Raw genomic sequence first — 18369 nt, forward strand, 5'->3', positions numbered from 1 at the left:
TTTCAACTAAAGAGAGACCAGAAGTAAAGGAATAATGTGCTTTACTTTTGGTGATATGACAAAAACATACCTATTCCAGAGAAGAGGAAAGGATAAGAATCTTCTTTATATTTTGAGATAGAATAGAAAAGATGCAGAGAACCAAAGAGGAAGACTGGCCAATAAACTATTTTCCTAAATACGTTCAAAGGGATGCAAAGGCCTTTAGAGATATCCAGTCCAAACTTCTTCCAAATGAAGATGGAAGGAACATTGATTTAGTCTTGGTTTAAACGCTTTCCATTAAGGTGAATCTACTTCTTGCTCCGTGACACAGAATTCTGGTGGTTCCATGATGCTTGGGAGTTCAGCCAGACTCAAAGTGAATACAAGGTTGACATGTTACATCTACAAATAAGCAGGGGAACAGGGAACCCTGGGAGGGGTTTGTTCAAATTTCCTTCATATCAGAACTTGCTTTGAACATAAAGAAGGCAGTGGAAGTCTAAGAAACATGAACAATCAAGAAACCCCATCATATCTTTTCTACCTTTGTTACTTCCCTGTATGTCCAACCACTTAGGCTGAAAATGATGACATGGGAGGAAAAGGAAAGACAGGACAACCCATAGGTTATTTCCTTTCAAGTCCTTTCTTACTCATAACTAAGCCTAAGGTAGAAAGTGCTGGGAGAATGTGTGCTTATCAGGAAATGAAATAACAACTAAGTTAGTTTTGTGGAGTGTTTAATTTTTCTAGTAAGAATGAAATATGTAAATGTGTACTATATTCACTAAAATAATGAATTATGTAAGTTCAGTAATTCCATATACACATGAAATGCATTTTAAACTGGCATTATACAATATAAAAATGAACATAAAATTCATGCTAATAATTTAAAATTTTAATTTTTATTTACTTAAAACAACATTAAATAGCAAACAACAAACATCATGACAAGGTGAGAGAGAAGGTCTACAGCACAAAGAAAAAGGCTTTATATTTTTCTATTTAATGGCACTTTTTCCCTTCTTTTTAAACAAGGGCACTCGTGTTTTCATTTTGCACTAGATACTGAAAATTACTGTTTCAATAGGTCTAGAATGGGTTTGGACATCTGCATCTTTAACAAGGTGTGATGCAGATATCTAAACATAGAACACACGGTCCCTATACCTCTCATTTGATTCTTGTGAAATATACCCTTGTATTATTATTTGTATTTACATGAATATAGCTGTGATCACATAAGACTGCAAGTTTCATCGAGGTAAGATATATGAAATACTTAAGGTATTTTACAGTGTTTAGCTGCCTGTCTTCCATATGGCACCTTTTTAGAAAATATTTGTTATACAGTAAATTTATAAAGAGACATCTGACAATGGTCTAACCAAGTAGGAGTAAATAAAACAATTTAACAATAAGATTACATTAGAAAAAAATTGTCCATTGTGACTGTCATGCCTTTTTTGGTATATTATCCATTAAAATAACCGCGTTAAAACTAGTCACTTACGTCTACAAATTGTGAACATAAAATATTTTCCCAAATTATTCATAATTAAAAGAAACTATTGAATATACACGTACAGATTCATGTTTTAAAACAAGATTTTCTGAAAGAATTTTAGTGGCACAAATGTTCATCTAGGTGAAATTTTAATGTAAACTCACTATATTAAACAATTATTGGCAGAACTCTTCTCTTGAAAGAAAGAGCAGAAGAGCCAAGCTCCATCTACCAGGCTTCAGCCTACTTTCCTATCTACAGCCTGTAGTGCATAATTGGAGAACAAAATGTTGAGTTTTCAAATAATTTAATCACTATATGGTCAGTCCCCACCAAAATCTTTTTTATGAGGTTTAAAATATGTATGCAACCTTTTAATTTAAGTTAAATTATGCTAAAATGTCTTGGAAAGACTGGGGGAAAGACGCAAGAGGGAGGGGATATGGGGATATATGTATAGCTGATTCACTTTGTTATACAGCAGAAACTAACACACCATTGTAAAGCAATTATACTCCAATAAAGATGTTAAAAAAAATTTTTTTTAAAGTACACTAAGGGGAAAAAAAAAAGATTCTGACCATTGCTAGTGTATTAACATGTTATAAAGCATTTTTAAAACAGGCCTACTAATTTTTAGAAAATAACTATTTAATACTTGAATTTGAATAATCAAAACCAATGGCTACCTGAGTCACCTGTGAGGCTGAATTTCATTTTTTTTTTAACTTACAAAACAAGTGCACAAAACAAGAGGTTATTTAGTTAGGAGTTTTGCTGTCTAATCTTCGCAGAATGAAATCCCTAAGGACAGTCTCTTACAAATGGGGATGTGTGAAGTTATTCATAAATTCAGCAACCCTTTTAAAAAATGTCTGGTAAAGCGCTTTATACATGAATGCTCCATAGGTTATTATCAATGAATACTTATTAAAGATTACATATGGGCTTTAGTCCTGTGGAAAAGGTGATTCGAGTAATAACAGACTGATGGGTACAAAGGGCTCAAGTACTTCTAGTATTCGAGACCAATTACCTGAGAACTAAGGAGGACTTCAACTGTAGTTCATAATTACTCATTTGGAGCTGTTAGTATCAGTTGGGTTAAAATCCCTGTTTAAATATAGGCATAAATATGGTTAGTCGAGGCAGATGAAAGCAAGTTTGTGCCTACAGGCGTGCTGTCAGTTAGCAGCCCCAAACCATAGACCTCAATCAGTTTTCTACAGTCCTGAGAAAACTGTGCTATTTATTTGGGACTATTTTTTCAGAAAACATAACTTGGAACAATGTACTCTACCTTTCCTATATCTTTAATTTCATAGGTTTCCTCTCTTGATCCAAGACTGCAATTTCTATGGTAATACTTTGATCTGTATAATCAACAAGTTTTGAAGTTGTAATGTGACATTGGGAAGTTACCTGACAGCCTCAGACAGTAGTTTCTTCTGTGTGTAACCTGTGACTGAATTGCACCACAGAGGACTTCTGAGTAACAGTTTATGCAAATGAGCATGTTTTGCATATCTCATGCTCCATAATAATAACAATCATTGTAGCTTAAAATTAAGAATTTGTGACAAGGAAAACTTTTACATTGTGATAATTTACTACAATATTTTTCTTATTGTATATCAACACAGGTTTTTTGAAAAAAATATATATTTAAATTTACTGCCTTTATTATATATACATCTCTTATTTGTGCTAAAAATCTAGAAAAGATTTTAGAGCCAATTTGTTGAAAAAGCTTGACATGGCATTTTGTGAACATGATGGAGGATAAAGTTCATGGGGGGGAAAATTGCTCATGAATATCTGAGATGATCTGAAGTAATAAAAACATTGATGAATCCATCATTGTGCTCCCCGTCCTGTGAAGGAGAGCTGGGTAGTCATATAGAATGCTGTCTTGCACCACAATTCCATTACTATTGAAAACAGAGGTACTGACCTTGTCAACAATGGACACACACGTTTTTCCTTGCTTAATAAGAATCAGATATTTAGGCTGTGATGTTCAGGACTATCTCGGAGAGAATAAGGTTTCACTAGTTCTCATTATTCATTCTCTTAATTCCTATCGTCCACACATGTAATCATGGTATATGAAATTACGTGTTGCTTACAGGTGCCTGCCCACATGTATGCATATGCAAGGTATTCAGTTCACTACTTCATTAAAGGAGAACTATTATTTAAAAATGCTTCCACTGCTGTCCTAATTTTTAAAAAGTCTCTAATGACAGTCAAAATAGATTAATAATGAAAATGATCTAATTATAGTTCAATTTGATATGCTCCCCTTGAAACTTTAATACCCCCAAACATATCTTTGATCATTATTTCCAAAGTCAGAGAAGTTTTCTGGTATGAGAAATGTGTTACACACTCCTAATACCTTGTCTTAACCTCTGCTTTACTATTCATCTTTTATCATATATTCATTCAATCATTCTAAAAATGATTTTTAATTAAAGATGAGCTGTTTCAAAAACTCTTACTTTCTTCTTTCAATTATTGTTGTGACCCTTCACCTCATCCCATGGAGGAAATGAATGAGAAGGGAAATCTTAAAGAAATGCTGTTCACTGTTGCCTGGTACACAAATATATCCAGTCAAAAAGAATCCAAAAACCTTTTAGACACTATAGAGACATATTACTTTGAGCAAAAATGACATGCTAGGTTTCTCTTATAAAGTAAAACAGCCTGACAGCATTCAGTTCTCTTCCTCCTTTCATGCCCCTGATGATTTTTCCAGGTACCATTTGACTCCACTAAATATGTATTTACTCCATAACTATCCACAGCAAAGGAATATGGGTAGTAATATTGTTGATACATGAAGTACAAGACATTCTCACTTGCACAACTTTCCCAGTTGTGCTGGCACTTGCTGACAGTTGTAAAAACTTTTTGTTGTCATAAGCAGAGACAACTCCAAAGGCACGTAGGAAATAAATGTATGCTATAATAATAACATGGTGCCATTTTAAAAAAAATCTTTTCAGCTTAGGGCTACATTTAAACCTTCAGGTACAGTTCATGAAACTTATAATGTGGGAGAGCGAGTACTGGTAGTGTCTTTGAGAGTCTCTAGGGAAAAAGACTCTGGGATATTGCTATCATTTTTACCATCTTGCTAACTGAATCACAGTTAGTGCCTTGGTTATTACACCTAAGAGAATGACTTACTACCCTCTAGGTTGAAACAAAGGACAAAATGAGATTCTTCTATTGTAGGGAGGTAGAACAAATTCAGGACACACAAAGGAAAAGACATTCTATTCAATCTCAATCTTTTAAAAATGGAAAACTAAATTAATCAGAATATGCAGTCCTCTACTATGGCCATATAAATTAATTGAGCATACATTTCAACTAAAATGAACACACATGGAAATTTTTGTACAGTTAGATACAATCTTCCTTCTAAAATATATTCATGTTTTCTTTCTATAAAAATGCAAAAACAAAAGCAAAATAAAACAGGCAGAATATTTTGTACAAAAGCAAAGTTGCACTTGAAAATGAGAGAAGGTTAACGTGCCACAGTCTGCATCATATTTTTTCTCTCGCAGTCACTTGAGTTGTAAAATTGTAACGTGCCGTTGAAGTAATTCAACCAAATAAAGTAAAAGGAATATTGATGAAAACCGCTTTCATTTTTATTGACTCATAAACATTAAAGTGTAAATATGCAGACTTCTTTTCAAACCCTGTAGCTGGAACTGAATGTTCTGACTTTAAATATCTGTAAAGGAAATATAAATTGTATGTCACACTTGAACCTGAAATATAAAACTGTCACTGTGTTTTGTTGATGAAACTTTGAGCCCTTTGATAATGCCCTATTTTGCTCAGAAATTATAATTTTTATTCCTTTTCCTTATGTAACTAATTTTTGTATTTGTTCCCTATTGTGACCCCCATTTATTTTTAAACTAATTGTTAAGTGACCTGTCTGTTTGAAGTAGTTCAATGTGGAATGAGCAGATGAAACCTATGGCTCCTTAAAGTCAATTCTGGCATGTGATTTTGCATTTATTTGCTAAATTACCATGGTCTGAGAAATGGTTAAAAGATGAAAATGCCACTGGGATAGTATTCTTAAGTACTTTTCAAATTAATCTTAATGATTAGGACTTTTAAAACACTTGAAATGTGTTTAAAAATGACTAAACTGGGGTACTTCATAGGAAGGAGTAGAGGGTACTGGGATGATCGCTTTTAACTGAAACGGGTGACCATTTGACTTTAAGTCAAGAAAATAAAAGCAGCTGTGCTTGATCATTATTTACTCAGCACTGGAGGCAATAATCAAGTTCCTCAAATCAATTACACTATTGAAGAGTAATGGCAGGGAGCAGAGCTTTATCAGCAAACCTGGGTATTGTGTATCAGTATGTCTCTTTGTATTTTTAGACATAAATCTTTACCATAGAGTTTGTGTCCAGACAACATTCTCTCCTCCCTCCAGGTGTTGACAACACAGTAGGATTTGTGGATTTTGAGTACCTGAGGGAAAAATTGTAATGTGAGTAAAAATTGATATTATTACGTTGTAAGAAGACTTAACACTTTAAAAAATATATATCTTCACTTCAGACTAGTGGAGTATTTGGACAAACAGTTTAGGAGAAAAGGGCCTAAACTGTATCAAATTCTATTTTATATTGTATATGGATATTAATATAGATAGCTGGGAATGTTGATCAATTTTATAATGCATGCTTTTGCAAATATATTTTATATATTAATGTATAATAGATATTATTAGCAAGCAATGGTACTTCTATTTTACAGCTCTTCATATCAAATCAGGAACGCTATATTTTGACTCATGCAAGATTAGAAACAGCAATATTTTCTGTTGTTTTCTCAGTAAAAACTCATATTTCCTGTTTTGAAAGTTGTCAAAGTGAACTTAACATCAAATTTTTTAGATAACATATTTTCCAGCATTAATTCAGACTAATATTTTTACTGTGTTTTGTTTAATACTGAATATAAACTTCTGAATGATATGGAGAAAGGATAAAAGGACATGAAAGTTATTGATTGCAATATGAATTTAGCTCTCAACAAGCATGTCCTCAAGAAATACAAAACTAAATAGAAGTCGGAGCACAGAATATCTCTATTTTCTCATCTTTAACCTATTTCAAATTGATAGATAACATGATGCCAAAACTATGAATAGTTCATGTAGTGAGATACACTTGGATTGCATAGTGAGTAGGACCATGGCTGATGGATTTTATCGTATAAAATGTGGTGCAGTTTTGCTCTTATCGTTATTTAACTTGAAGGCCATCACAAAATAGTAAATATGAAAAGATTTGAAACATTACTAAATGCTCAATTCTAGTTGGTAGTTATACATTTAGCTTAAGTTTGATGCAAGTTATGTTTCCCCTGAGTAACCAGGTATAGAGCATGGAGGATCACTTACCTTTTAAAAAGTGACAAATTGAAATAATCATTTAAGCTTGATAAATTTATGATATGTTAAAGTCAAAGGCCATCTAATTGAATATGAGTGTACTAACCATGAAAGATACACCACACCCATTTTAAAGCCTTATAAAATAATAATTTTTGTCATTTACTTAAAGATTTAGTAGTAAAAAGTATGTGTATTGTTTGTGTATGTATACATATCTCTCTCCATAATAGGCCACTTGAAATGTCTACACAGTTATAAAACTTATCATTGTAATTTTTTAATCATTTTATTTGATTTCACTATATTGTGCTATTGTGCATATTTTATAGTTACTGAAGGCCTAATCCTTGCTTTGTCTACTGCGTTGTACATGGAATAGTTATATTGGGTAATTTGTATGTACTTGTTCTTCTCATGCCATATAGTTGCTTGCTAAAATTATACATTTAATGTTTGCTTGAGCCATTAAGTTTTGTGAATGTTATCTTGTTGAAAGTCATTATTATAATAAGTGGATATCATCCTGTCATTTCCATCCCTGAATGGAGGATATCATTATGAGAATTTTCCAATGGATGATCTAAAAAAAAAATCTAATTATTTTTGTGTGAAGGAAATGCAAAGGGATTTGCATTCCCAAGTGATGGATATCACTGGTGTATAAAACTGTCTTGCTTTTGCTTTATTTGAGACCTTATTTTGGTCTCAAAAGAAAAGCAATTTTCAAAAGCAAAGTAAAAACTATTTATCTACATTAATAGATATGTGTTGTGATTATTAGACCTTTCAAAAACCAGTGACTTTATTTCTCAATGCCCAAGGATAGAGAAGACAGCAAAATATATGCTGATGATATCAATAATCTTGCATTTAAAAAACTAGAAGTTTGGAAACCAGAATAACACATGATTCAACACATATTATCAAGAGGCATTATGCATTTATCTTCAGGTCAAAAATAATGTTAATGCTCTTTGTTTTGAAAGTATTATGTTCACATGGGTATTTATATACTATATTCCATAATATAGTCAGATATTTAAATTGTCAGAAGTCAATTAGCAGTGTACTCTAAAATGGAAAATTCAGGTTTAACTGAACTTACATTTTGAACTTCACTGTTCTTAGCTGACTTCACAAATGTTTTAGTTGAAAAGCTCTATGCACAGACATTGTGCCTGGGTGGGTCAAAAACTAAGTGCAACACCTAACATATGTTTGAATTTTGGCTTTAGATAAAGAAACGACAGCCTCCTAGATAAATAGGAGATAATATCTGGTGGGACAATATATTTCTGCAGAATTTCAATAAGTATTTACACACAGACACACACAGAAACACAGTTTTATGGATCAACTACATTGGGAAGCTCTTGGTTAAACAAAGGCAGATGAGTTTCTTTACAACAAGAATTCTCAGATACTATTACTCCAATAACTTAAACTGTCTGAATCCAAGATATGTATATATTAGGTAAGGTATTCCAAAGTGAATTGGCCATAGAAATGATTTTTCATGGAGTATTACACAGGATTATCATTCTCTGAAATCTTAAAGAAATAGTATAAATACTTTTTTATTGTTATTAGATCCAACTAGCACTTTGAAATTTCATTTTACTAAAATTCTCATTAATATTTATCATTTTTTTACCACTTCAATATTGGCTTCTAGGACATTGTGTTCTCCTTCCCATTGTATTCTTCCATTCACGGGGGAAAACAAATACAATCATTTTTTTTTAGGCAATTCACCAAAAAGCTGATTCATCCTCCCCTTATCATAATTCTACTTTACAGTATGAGGCAAAGCTTTTTCTTTTTCCCTTAAAAAATGGAGGAAAATGATGACTAGCAAAATATGAGGAGAGGCATTTTGCTGGGAGGTAGAGTTCAGTTTGGGGTTACAAGGGTCCCGCAGAGTACCCATGCTCCTGATGAAACTACCTCCCCCCAACTTTAACATTACTCACAAGATTGAAGGTGGGGGAATCTGAGAATCCCCCATGTGTATGGTGAAACCACCACTTCTTCTGATCACCAACCTTCTTGTTCCAGAACCACAAACTTTCTGAAATATCACTCCATAGAAGACCATAACTAGAGCTGATTATCACATCCCAGAAAGAAACCATAAAAATTAATCCTAATACTCTCTGTACATTTCAAGACACTTACTTCTTCCTTAATCATCTAAATTCTTGAAGACACAGGGCTCTGTACATCCACTGAAATGACTCATTCTCTCACAATTTAAACTCTTTCAGTAACCACTGAACAAAGAAAATTCCCTATATCCTCCTTGTGTCTCAATGTTTCTTCCACTTCTCATTCTAACTGATATCTAGGTATCTAAGTATACTGCTTCCACACTAGGACTCTCAAGTCGTCTTTCACTCACACACCAAGCAGCAGTGGTCCTGGAGTTAGGATAGATTTTCACCCCTCCTCATATCAAACAAGCAAATGAATAACAAATGTATCAGGGGGGATATATGAATGTTTTTCCTAATGGTTGTAAACACCTACCAAAAATATCATTGATGTTTTATCAACTTGCTTATTACCTTTTTTCCACCAGTACTTATATTATTATATTATATTATATTATTATTCTTAGTGTTGTCCATCAATACCTATATAGACAACCTATGCAACACATTATAATTTTAGTTTTGTACTTTGCTCACCTCCAATAGTTTTGTCTTACACTTCACCTCAATCACCCATTTCCATCATCATTCTTTCTAAACATTATCATTACCAATGTCTGGACCATGTCCAAAATCTTAAATAAAGCCATCCCTGTGTCTTGCTCATATTTTCATATTAAAATATGAACTCTTCAAGAACTCCAACTCTCCAAATTATTTGTTTCTACCATGACCTCTACCCACTGAAGCCAGTAATTCACTGTTGATCTCCTTACGTTTGAAGTTACTAACACGCAAGCTAATCTGACTGATCTCACTCTGAATATGACCACAAAAGCTTAAGAGAGTCCTCAAAGACACATACTACATTTCCCTACAGTGTATTTTCCATGTCTTTTCTCTTTGCTAACAACTCTTCACATCTTCCACCCCAACCAATTGCTTTCAGCAGTACTCAGAATTGCATTTGATTTCAGGTTACCACAAAAATGGAATACATTGGACTGATTTTATCCATAGCCTTACTCTCTTGAAGACTGCCCAATTTGACTCTATTAAAACTACTCTTGTCAGTGTCACCTCTGACCTCCACCTTGAGGTATTCAATGGCAAATTTTCACTATCTTATCTCTGTTTTATCTTGTCTGACATTCTGAGTCTGCAGAAGCATATAATCACTCTCTCTTGAAACACTTTGTTCACTCAGCTACTGTGACTCACATTTGTGTGTATGTGTTTTCCTACCTCACTGGCCATTCTTTCTCAGTTATTTTTACTGGATAATTCTTCTTTTCCCATCTCTAAAAGTTGGGGACTACCCCAACTTTCTGTTGAAGAATCTTTTTTTTTTTTTTTTTTTTGATATAGTGGTTCTTATTTATTTATTTATTTATTTATTTTTGGCTGTGTTGGGTCTTCGTTTCTGTGCGAGGGCTTTCTCTAGTTGTGGCAAGCGGGGGCCACTCTTCATCGCGGTGTGCGGGCCTTTCACTATCGCGGCCTCTCTTGTTGCAGAGCACAGGCTCCAGACGCACAGGCTCAGTAGTTGTGGCTCACGGGCCTAGTTGCTCCGTGGCATGTGGGATCCTCCCAGACCAGGGCTCGAACCCATGTCCCCTGCATTAGCAGGCAGATTCTCAACCACTGCGCCACCAGGGAAGCCCTGTCGAAGAATCTTTTATCCTTCTATAGTCACAACTGTATCACATGATTTAATTACCATATATAAAATGATGACACACAAATTTGTGATTACAGTTTCAGCTTTTCCCCTGAAATAAAGACTTTCATATCCAACTGACTTATTGGTATTTCTACATGGATCTTACTAGGAACCTCAAACATAAAATACCCAAAATTAAACTTTTGATTACCTAAACCCATGCCTCCCACGGTGTAACACATTTCAGTAAATATTATAATCATTCATCCAGTTGTTCAAGCCAAAAACCTTAGAGTTATCTTTTACCTCTCTATTATATGCATACTCCATATTTATCATTAGAAAATACTTTGATTCTGCCTTCAGAACATGTCATGAATCTGATGACTATTCATCCACACTCCCTCCATTGTCACTTTTATCCAGGCTCCATTATGTCTTGCCTTTATTTTGCAATAAAGCCTAGACTTATGTCTATGCTTCTGTTCTTACTCTTTCATTATATTTATTGTATAGTCTTTTAAAACATGAGTCAGATCATGTTTCTTTCCAGCTTAATATCCTCCAATGGCGTTTTGCTGGTTGACTGTATCAACAAGTGTGAATAGTACATATTGATGAATAGATCAGACACAGACATAATTTAGCCAAATTAAACAAGATTTGTATATCTAAATGATTCACGGAGAAGTCAGTAGAGTCAGGAGTCACAGTACAAAGATGAGAATCATAGTACAAGAGATCTGACCGTAAGCTTTAAGGTCACAGAAATCTGCCAAGTTGAAATTTAAAATGTCAGTGAATGACTTAGAGTCATAACACACCTCCTTGATGTTTAACAATCTTCAATAAGGCTTATAGCTACATGAAGCTGGAGCAGCCCAGCATGTAATCTTTTAGGATACTTATCTCTATTCATTCACCTGGGCCAGAGTTATCACTTCATTCTTAGAAATAGAAATGTATTTGCCAGAGGACAGTATATAATCTTTAGGTATAGATGACATGGTCATTTCTGATCTTCAGACTTTTCATCTAACAGCTTAGTCTATCTTTCCTTAACCACGCTGAGGAACTGGACTTGGTTTTCTCCAAACCTGTCTGAAATCATACTCCAGGATTTATCCAGCACTTGACATCACACTTAAAATAGAATCTAAATTCTTTACTAGTGTCTATAAAATCCAACTAAACCTAATCCCTGACTACCTCTCTGAACATTTTAATTACAATCTTCACCTTTTTTTTAGTGTGCATCAGGTACCCTGACTTCCAATCTTACCCTCAAACATACTGTGAACTCCCTGGTGTCAGAGCTTTGTACATTCTATTCTCTCTACTATAATGTTCTTCCTCCAGAAATCCACATGACTTACACCTCGCTCCACTGAGTTTTGGCTCATTGTCAGTTCCTCAGAGAGACCTTCTCCTACTACCCAATCTGAAAGGTAATCCCACTTCCCTCTATGTTACACTTCTTTCATTTTTCTTCATAGAACTTGTTAGTTTCTGGGATTTTTTTCTTGTTTATTTATTTGTTGTTTTTGCTGAATGAATAAAAAATAATTTATGTAGTTAAGTCTATGTGTGTATTTACCTGAAATGTCAAAATATGAAGAACATTTAATAACAAATCCCTATTAAGCTTTTAGTTTAATTGAGAAAGCTCAAGGTTTTGTTGTTTCACTTCACTTTCTAATGAGTACACAATTATGTTGCTTTAATTAAAAAGCAGTTTAAATGTATGTAACCAAAGTTGTTTACCCTGCCAGCTTATTCTGACAAGTTAGTAATTTCAAATTCATTCATCTAAAATGGAAATCAGCATGATATTTAATGAAATCAAAAGGTTATTGGGCTTGAAAAGCTCAAAATAAATGAAAGCATTCCTAAGAACTAAGAGAATAAGGACTCTTAAGAAGGAAATGTATGCTTTTTTCTGGTATCTGTGTTTTCAACTGAAGTGCAGTTCTTCCTTTGTCTCACCTTTGGGGAATCAAAAATGAGAACTCAACAAGAAAAAAAAAAGTGTGATAGTGTACATAGTTTGCTCTTGGAAACTTATTAAATTCTGTGAGAAAACAAGACTCAAAATAATTGAAAATGCTCATTTTCAATTTGTCTTGTTTCTACTAGTGGATGTTACCGTTGACAAAGTAAAATGTGAAATTAACAAATAATATGATGTATTTCTAATATGTGCTTTTTAGCTGTAAATCACTTAAGTCTTTTACATTGGTAGTATCCTCCCTTTCTCCCCTGCCACACACATACACACACATATAGATGTGTGTTTAACAAATATAATGTATATACAAAAACATAGTTTTCTGAATTTCCAAAAAATGTACCATGGATAGAATTACAAATAAATTCCATGATCAGGGAGCATAGTTTTTGAAAGGCTTTGATCCAAGAAACAAGATAATATTTTGGACTAACTAAAGAGCCTGCTGTTGATGACTTCAATGAATGACAGAGTAGTAGTGTGTATTTGATGTTATTACAGGTCACTGGTGTGTTAAGCATCAAATAGGGATAATTTTTTATTTTTGTGTGTGTGAGTGTGTGTCTTCTCCCTGAGAATAACGGTGTGCATCTATTTCTGCTTCTTAACTGAAACACTGAAGATTCTCAGGTGAGACTAATTTTACTTTGTATGAGGTTGGTTTCACTCTTTCCAATTGGTTAAGACAATTCCTAGTTCATTAAATCAGTACTGTAACTTCAGTTCTAACACTTGACAACTAAAAGCCCTTTTATTAATTTTCTTCACCCTACTGCAATTCCATTAGATTTTTTTTCCTATCCTCATGTAGGTAATAGCTTTACAGAACAAAACAAAAATATACTTTGTTTTATGTACTATAACTTTTGGCATCTAACAAAATTTATTTTGTTTTTTCTGGTTAAATATACCATAAAATTTGATCCCACATAGAATGTTGTTTCTTTCTTGCTCTGAAAGTGTCAAGTTCAATATGAGGAAAAATGTGAATTAAGCACTAAAGTAAATTTTCTTAATATACTTTAAAGAAACTGTTAGAACAAATTAAATTAGAAATAGAAATACTAGACACGCTGCTTAACAATATATATTAATATTTTACTTATTAACATGCCATTATTATCTAAGATGAGAGAATTTATAAGGACCATATAAGCTATCTGGTAAAAATGTTTTATTTAATTAAAAAAATCTATTATAGTAGTATTAGCTTCCTTCATCTTATTCAATTATTTGCATGATTTCCCAGCATATTCTTCCCAAGTGCACATAAAAACAACATGATTGCTTTAGTCTGAAGATGTACGGAGGCATTGGTGTCACCTCAGGGTGTCTCAGGCCCCACAGGCACGGCTTGTCTCTCAACATTAGCCCAACCATTGGATCAGTGTATCCCTGGATCTTCCCTTCACTTGTAAAGATGTAGAAAACCAGTTTTGTTATTGAGCTAAACTAACTCACAAGAGATTGCTGTGAAACACATTATGCAAATAGATTCTTTAAGTAATGCATCTCTCTTACTCTGTATATTATCTTTGGAAAGATGAATATTAGACCTTCTCATTTTATCCTCCATGTCTCCTGAGTTCTTTATTTTTAATCTTGTCCCTGCTCTGTGTTGTATTCTGGTTAATATCTTTAGTTTTCATTTCATCAAGTCCCTATCTTTGGTATTGTCTAAAATGCTATTTTTAGCATGTCTGCCACACATCTTAGTAAACAAAACCATTTGTTAACCCACTTTCAAATGCATTTTCTCTCTCCCCCTCCCCTGCTGAGTTAAGCACTGTCTTTAAAATATATATACATGACATATTCATATATGTTATTTATATAAATATTAAATATATTATGTATTACATATATATTGTATATATAAATTCATATTGCTGGTTTATTTACTAATTTTTTTATGTGCAAAACGATACTGGCCAGTAAATGTCCTTTATGATGTCATTGCATGGATTTGGTATCAAGGCTGGGAAATCTTCCCTCATTTGAAAGACTGGAATGCCAGGTTTCTTGAGTATGTACTCAGATACTTCGACAAGTACTATATGGTTGCTTGAATTTTCACCAAGTAAACAAATCCAACTTGTCACCACTAAAGAAACAGAACACTACCAGTATGTAGAACTTCCTTGTAATCCATTCTTAGATCTTACATTCCCTGTTCCTCAAGGATAACCACTGTTCTGATCTAAAACAACATAGATTAGTTGTGGCTGGTTTTTGTTTTGTTTTTTTAACTTGATAGGAATTAACTGTTTAGTATCTGATATTTTTGACATTAGGTTTGTAATATTCATCCTTGTTGTGTTTAACAGTAGTTTATTTTCATAGTTCAGTAAGAATATTTTATATGAATATGTCACAATTTATTCTACTGTTGATAGACACATGGATTATTTCATTTTCTAACATGAATACTGTTTCTATAAATAATTTTGCACATGGCTTCTGGGTGCATATATTTTTCTGTTGGGTGTATATAGGGGAGGAATTGCTGAATCATAGAATCTGCCAAATAATTTTCCAAAGTTGTTGAGCCAATTTATAATTCAGTAGACAGATTTTAAGTACTAATTCAACATATTTAATGTTGAGTATTCTCATACTTACAATTCTTTTTTTAAATGAACAATAGTTTTTGTAGACTACTGTTTTGTCTAAGCTTTCAAACTACTAACATAAAGATTTTCCCTATTTTATATTTCTTTGTTCCTTCTTTACTTCCCCCTTAATCTGTGATTCCTGAGGCCTGTTTACTTTATTAGTCTTTTCAAATAACCAGCATTTAGTTTTTTCGATTCTATTTTAAATTGTCTGTCCAATTTCTTTCATGTGTGTTTATATATTTTTTAATGCTTCTTCCCTTCTACTTTCTTTAATTTAAGTCAGTTGTTTGTTTTGACTTCTTTTTTTGGATACTTTTTTCATCAGCTTTATTATGGTATAAATGACTTACAGTAAATTGCACATATTAAAATTATACAGTTTGAGACTTTTTAGAAAAAATAAATATTTTAATTCAGAATAGGTTCAGATTTACAGAAAAGTTGCAAATACAGTGTTGAGAATTCCCATACACCCCATATCCAGTTTTCTCTATTTTTACATCTTAACATTATTGGTATGGCATATTTGTCACAATTAATGAACCAATATTAATACATTAATATTAAAGTTCATACTTAAGATTTCCTTAGCTTTTACCCACTGTCCTTTTTTTCTTTATTGCAAAATCTCATCTAGGATACCAAATTATATTAAAAACTTTATGTCTCCTTAGTCTCTTTTTGTCTGTGATAATTTCTCAGATTTTCGTATCATTGATGATCTTGAGAATTTTGAGGAGTGGTGGTTAGGTATTTTATAGAATGTCCCTCAGTTGGGATTTTTCTGGTATTTTATCATGATTATACTGAGGTTGTGTTTCAGGGAAGAAGATCACAGACGTGAAGTGCCATTTTCATCATATTATATATCAAGATACATACTATAGACATGACTGAATTACTGCTTCCATTTTCTTTGTTTACTTGTTTATTGTGATAAAATAAAACACATATAAAATATACCATTATAATTTTTTTCAGCTTTATTGAGGTAAGATTGGCAAATTAAAAATCATATGTATATATTTAAGTAATAAGATGTAATTTTTTAAAAGATGTACAAATGTGATGATTTAATTACATTGTGAAATCCTTACCATAATCAATTTAATTAATACATCCATTACTTCACATGGTTATCTTTTTTCCTTTTTTTTTTTTTTTTTGCTGCAGAGAACACAAGGTCTGTATACACTCATAGCAAATTGCGAGTATACAATATAGTGTTATTAACTATAATCACCATGCTGTACATTAGATCCCAAGAATATATTCATCTTATAACTGAAACTTTGTTCACTTTGAACAACATCTCTCTATTTCTCCAACACCCTAGCTCCTGGCAACCAACATTCTACTCTCTGGTTGTATGAGTTTGACATTTTTTAGATTTCCCATATAAGCGAGATCATATAGTATTTGTCTTTCTGTGTCTGGTATATTTCATTTAGCATAACTCCCTCCAAGTTTATCCATGTTGTCCCAAATGGCAGAATCTCCTTCCTTTTAAAGGCTGAATAATATTATATTACGTATATATACACACATATAGATATATAGATATATATAATTATAGCTACAGATATATATACCTATATATATAGATATTGAGATCTAGATCTAGATGTCTCACACATGTTCTTTAACCATTCATCCATATATGGATACTTTGGTTATTTCCATATCTTTGCTACTGTTTATAATGTTGCAATGGACATGGGAGTACAAATATTGTTTTCAGATAGTGATTTTAATTCTTTTGAATATGTACTCAGAAGTGGAATTGCTGGATCAGCTGGTAGTTCAATTTTTAATTTTTTGAGGCAATTCTGTACTGTTTTCCTTAATGGCTGTGCCAATTTACATTTCCTTAATGGCTGTTCCAATTTATATTTCCACCAACAGTGTACACTTTTCCCTTTTCTCTACACTCTTGCCAACACTTATTATCTCTTACCTTTTTGATAATAGCTATCCTAACGTGTGAGGTAACATCTCATTGTGATATTCATTTGCATTTCCCTAATAATTAGTGATGTTGAATACCTTTTCATATATGTGTTGCCCATTTGTGTGCCTTCATTGAAGAAATGTCTATTTAGGACCTTTGCCTAACTTTTCATTGGGTTAGTTGTTCTTTTTGCTATTGGGTTGTATGGGTTCCTTATATATGTTGGATATTAATCCCATATCAGGCATATGGTTTGCAAATATTATCTTCAGTTCTATAGGCTGCCTTTTCATTTTGTTAATTGTTTCTTTTGCTGTACAGAAGTTTTTAGTTTGATGTAGTTCTGCTTGTTTGTTTTTGCTTGTGCTTTTGGTGTTGTACCCAAAAAATCATTGCCAAGACCAATGTCGAGGCATTTTTTTTCTGTTTTTTTCTAGGAGTTTTATAGTTTTTTTTAAAATATAGTTTTATAGATTATAGTCTTCAAGGTTTTAGGTTTTACATTAAGTCTTTAATCCATTTCAAGTTAATTTTTTGAGTACTGTAAGTTAGGGGTCCAATTTCATTCTTTTGCATTTGAATATCTAATTTTCGCAACATCATTTATTAAAGAGACTATCCTTTTCCCAGTGTGCTGTCGGTGTTCTTGTAAAAGATTAATTGACTATATATGCATGGTTTTACTTCTGGGCTGTATGGTCTGTTCCATTGATCTATGTTTCTGTTTTTATGCCAGTACCATACTATTTTGATTCCTGTTTTTCTGTAGTATAGTTTGAACTAATGAAGTGTGATGACTCCAGCTTTGTTATTATTTCTCAAGTTTGCTTTGGCTATTCTGGGTCTTTTGTGATTCCATACAAATTTTAGAATCAATATTTCTATTTAGTTGAAAACACCATTGGAATTTGATGTGTTACATTCAATCTGTAGATTGCTTTGGGTAGTATGGGCATTTTAAAAATACTAACTCTTCCAATCCATGAACATGACTATCTTTCCATGTATTTGTGTCTTCTTCAGTTTCTT

The sequence above is a fragment of the Eubalaena glacialis genome, chromosome 4, assembly GCF_028564815.1.
Source record: "Eubalaena glacialis isolate mEubGla1 chromosome 4, mEubGla1.1.hap2.+ XY, whole genome shotgun sequence".
NCBI lineage: Eukaryota > Metazoa > Chordata > Mammalia > Artiodactyla > Balaenidae > Eubalaena > Eubalaena glacialis.